This window comes from Eleginops maclovinus, chromosome 1 (genome assembly GCF_036324505.1).
Source record: "Eleginops maclovinus isolate JMC-PN-2008 ecotype Puerto Natales chromosome 1, JC_Emac_rtc_rv5, whole genome shotgun sequence".
Lineage (NCBI taxonomy): Eukaryota > Metazoa > Chordata > Actinopteri > Perciformes > Eleginopidae > Eleginops > Eleginops maclovinus.
The window spans coordinates 17,516,299-17,521,746 of NC_086349.1; positions in this window are offsets into that span (position 1 = coordinate 17,516,299).

Consider the following 5,448-nt stretch of genomic DNA (forward strand, 5'->3'; position numbering starts at 1 on the left):
TTTTTAACTGTAGCCTAATGAATGGAGTTGTATAGTTGTAGTTGATAAATGTGCTGGTGTTTCAGTTGACATGTGCTTCTAGATATGACTGAATAATTGTTTTTGTGATAGAGATTACAGTATGTAATGGTGTTGCATGTCAAACAATGCTTTTTAGTGTGAATGGTTCCTTTTCAATAAAAAGTGACAATGATCCTAAACTTTTCCCCTCTTTTAAAACATATTTACATCTTGTATTCCTGTTTTTTAATTACTAATATTTCTTTATTTCAATGGTGTGTGGGGAGCTATCTTTGTGTGTATTTCATCCCCATCCAGAATTGCTTAAATGTGTACCAATCAGTGCTTACTAGAAATGAAAATAAAAAGAACATGGGCAAACAAATGATTAACTCTTCATTTAACCAGTCAAACATTATTGGGAAGTAAAGGAGTAATAAGTAAAGGCCAACCTTTTGCTTCCTATCAATATATATATAAATGTATATTCATCTATTTTATATTTAAAATCTTATGTGAAGAGACTATCTGTTGTTTTCTCCTTTAATTTATCGATTATCTGTAAGTTATACAGTACCATTACAATTCATGCTGTTGGGATATAACACACTTTTTCTAACAAACTGTACCAAACTCCTGGGATATAGCAGATTCATATTTTACCTCACCTTTATTTTTGATTGAAACATTTAATTGATGCAGATGGGACTGGGCAAACAGTAATGCAGTTCAACATTTGTTTGTAGTAGTTTCCAGCTGTCTTGATGAACCTTCCTTAAATGTGAGATAACAGATGGTCTCACATCGGGCTTGTTTATTTTTAACCCTTTAATTTACCGCTTCCTCGGTGGGTTTTGACATTTTTACCAGCTTTGTGTTTAAATCAGCAACTTGATTTGAGCAAAGGAATTGCTGTCTTGTTTGAACAGGAAACTGCTTTCAGAATCATGCACCCAGATGCAAAAACACTGTACTGAACACTGTTGCTTTTGAAACACTAACAGGAGAATAACATCAATAAATTACACATGGCTGTTCTAGCACTGGCAATAATAAACAGTCCGTACATCAGTCAATTTAAGCACCACACACACACACTTGACCCCGACAGCAATAGCTGCAGGGAAACTGAAAATTTAATACCCGATAAATCAAAAAGCCTTTTCAATATGCTATTTGTTTTTGAAGATATCATTGACTGACCATTCAGATTCTGCTTTAAGTGTCTATTTATTTTTTGCAATATTATTTTATTGGATTATGTTTTGTTTCTGTCCCAGCTGGTCTGCTTCACTACTTTTTTCACTACACATGATTTAGAAGAGCCTGTCTGAAGATGCTTGTGGCAGTTATTGGCCGGCCATTACGGGGGCAGTCTTGTATGACTGGTGGTCATGCTCAGCGAGTACACTGCAGGTGAGCTGGTTTAATGAGGACTCCTTCTGGACACATAGCCTCCTAGTGATTGGGAAGCATCAGCATACGGCCTAAGAGAGAGAGTGAGAGAGAGAGACTTAAACATGTTTCCTCGGAAATTGTACACCAGACATTTGGACTTGTCAAAGCAGGAGAAGCACAGGTGTTACCAATTACATCAACAATGGCTCCGCTCTATTCAAATGTCCCAGTAAGCCATGACAGTGTGACTGTGAGCCAGCATGCACAAGACCAGGAACCTGAAATCAAGCAGCTAAATGGCGATCAGGAATAACTCATTTTATTATTTACATCTGTGCTTTTTATAAAAAACTCCCATTACATGTCACACTGCAAAACAACTGTATTTAAATGTTATCCCTACTTAGAAATTAAGAAAAGGCTGAAATAAAACTACAGGTTTATTTTACATTCAGTGTGAGTCACCAAAATGCATTGTATGCATGTTGAATGCCTGTCTTCATGAAGATGTTAACATCTATATTTTGCTTGCTTACTGTCTCCTAATTTTTTTTCAACATTGTTTAGCCTTTTTGGGCTACCAACTGTCAGGTAGAGCAATTGCATGAAACTGATGGTCAGCAATGTGTTATTCCTACATGGGCTACGTAAACATTATGGAGACCAACTTGTAGAAACATGGCTCCATAGATTGGAGTTGTGCTGTCTTGGCTAAATGAAAACTTTGAATTTGGCCTTTAAGCTAAATTGTTTTATGACATTTTAGAATTCCCCTGGCACAAAAAGACTGTCTACATTTTAAATCGACAACACAGCTGCTCTGTATCCTGCGTAAGAAAGTACAAGAAGCATTATGACATCAACATTCACTTTTTGTAATGACAATAACTCATCATTAGCCATTCAGAATAATGAAATAATGTTAATTAATCCCTATAATCCCTTGCCCTCTACACTGATACGTAGAAATTGACTCTTGCTCCAAAGGTCTGTGTTATTCATGCCCTTCGTTCTCCTCCACATGTAATCTGCACATGTTTCATGTCTCCACTGTGGTTGAGGAGCTCAAATAAATATGAGGATGGACATGTAGAGAGATAAGCACCAGGTATTGCCTTACCTCGAGGCTGAAGGTATAACAGCCTGGGGTAGCAGCTATATAAATCCCTTTAGAGAGATAAACTGCAGGCCAGCTGGAAGCCTTATCAATTCACTATCGCATAGTAATGTTCGGATACTTTCTCAAGACTGCATGAGAGCAGGCAGATGGCAAAATCCATCTCTAAGCTTTTATCACAATCAACTGTGTCTTTGCATCATATCACTGGGGCTGGGTTAACTGTTTGATGTGTTGTATCTCAGTAATAGGATTTAGGAACGAGGATAAATGAAAGTTATGGTGATGAATGGCAATGAGGATATCAGAGAACATAAAGAATAGCCAATGGAGCAGCTTTAATGTGGATTACTTTGCAGTTTAATTTGAATGATCTTTACATACTTTTATCATTTTATAATCTTAGATTTGATTAGATAAGGAAAATGTTTGTGTTTGCACATAAAAATGTTGTGCTTTTAGAATCTAGACATTTTTGAAACTTGTTAAAGATGCACCTCACCTTCATCAAATGAGGATGCTTTTGGCTCTTACTCTTAGCATCTTGTAAAATGAGGACTACACACAGATTTGCTCTTTGCATTAACTTCTTCTTTATTCAAACAGCATCTCAATCCAAGTGTTAAATACCTGCTACCTAAATATATTCTCTGCATGAAATATAAATGTGATGTCACGGGGAATATATTTTTGATAGTGACTTTTATTTTGACACAGTAATTTCTCAGATTGGGGTATGATGTCACTTCCTGTTCTGGGAATAATCATTTTTCAGTTGTTCAAGGTGAAGGTCACATGTCAGCTCAGCTCCTCTGAACATTATCTTTCCATTTTGGTGTGGCATTGCCAGTAAGTACATTTGTGTTGATTAACCTGTAGAAAGAAGAAGTTAATGAGAAAATAAGTTAATTCATGTGGACACAGTAATGCAGTTATTGTACTGGAAATGATGTGTGACTCAGCTAATGTTAGCAATTCCTGTGTGTGATTTACCATTGACCTTATTAGCATGGAAGCTAAGCTAAGTATAGCATTTAGTTACTTATTTGTCCTATCTATCTGTATAGATATTTGTAATACTTACCTCATTATTTGGTGCTTATCTGATGTTTAGATATTATTCACACTTACCTGCTGTATTTGTATTTATTTCAGTTTTACCTTCTTTTCAATAAACCTCGCTAACTACAAGACCTGCCTCTTCCTTGGGGGATTTGTTGAAGAGATGAATTTAGCTGGCTGTTAGCTTTAAGAACAGTACAATAAATGCATTCTCCAGATTTCAATGCCCCTGATCCCACACCTGAATGATGAATAACTATAGCTAACTCGTGCCATGCACTGTACAACATCATGTTTCAAATATGATCACAACAGGATGTGACTTACAGCCAGGATACTAGGATGCATAAAAATGTCAGTGAAAGAAGATTATTTAGAAGTTCAGTTGTCCTAGGGGATTGGAGTGTTCATGGGTGATGTGGGGTGAAATAAGGTGGGTAATAAAAAAAGGGAGACATATGGTGGTCACAGAAACAGAAGGGACATGGAAGTGATGCAACATAAGGATGTGTGGAAAGATGCAGGGTCAGCAATGATCTGAATGCACACACACATGGACACGGACACACACACACACGGACACACACACTCACACTCATTATTTCATTACGTAAAGCTGATAGATTCATACAACACTGCCACTGATTTGGATTATATTGAATACAAGCATGCATTTGCAGGATGCTTGTTGTTTTGTTGATGTTATGCCTGTTCAATCATGCAAAAACATCGCATCTTCAAACCGTATTAATTAATTTCAAATGTACAGGTTATCTTGCATCAAATCTCAAACTAAAATGTTGCAATTACAAAAAACTGAATCTTTAACACACATAGATGTGTGTGCAAGCCTTTTGGTCGGACTACATTTTTTCAAACAGTGAGGCGAGGAGGGGAAAAGGATGAGGTAGAGAGGAACTGCATGAGGTGAATGGGACAGGTGCATACTGCTCAGATCTGGTAAATCAAAGATTGCACTCTTGATTTATAGGTCACATACTTGATATTCTCAGACTCAGTGTAACTTACATTTCAAGAGAATAACATTTTCTTTGATGAAATTGCAAAATAACTTATATAAGACATCACAGGAAAAAGATGCCTTGTGGGAGGGAGGAGGGCATGAGCTGATCTGTTATCTATGTGATTACCTTCTTGTACATTTATTTTTTTCAGCCCTGGGGTCGTTGTGTCAAAAACACAAAGCAAGGTTTTAAATATAAAACCTCACTTCTTCATGGTGGTTACAGTTATGATAGTGGGGGCCCACTTGTCTAGACTCTGTAGAGACCCAACATTTACCCAAGAATAGTCTCATGACCTGTCAGATCAGATAGGACAAGGCAAGCTCTTGCAAAAGCATGGAGCTAAAACAGGTCAGATATATAGACAATAGAGGCCACTTTTCATTATGGACTGATCTTTAAGATGATGATCAACTACCAGACAGTCAGATCAGGCGCCAGACTGAATCCTGCTTTGACACACAGCAGAAAAGAGGTTAGGAGGTGCTTTGATCAACTGACTGCCAGTGGGAAACCTACTGTGTGTCAGTGTCACGCCATAGCAGGAGGCATCACAGACTGTACTGCTACTCCGCTTCAGGCCTAATGGGACCGAAAGCTGCCAGCCATGTCGTGTCATTTTACTATACCTTGTGTGACTCTAACCACACGTTGTCTGCCACTTTTGAGGAAGGCATTAGGAATAATGCATTTCACCTCAGGCAATATGCCAGCAAGATCTGAATCTCTGTCAGGCCTTTCCCTGAGGCATGTGAGTACTTCAATCCAAGACTGACTGAGAATGTTAACACAACATTGCATTGAACAAGAAAGACTCTGAGCCTGTTATCTCCCTTAGCTGGAGAG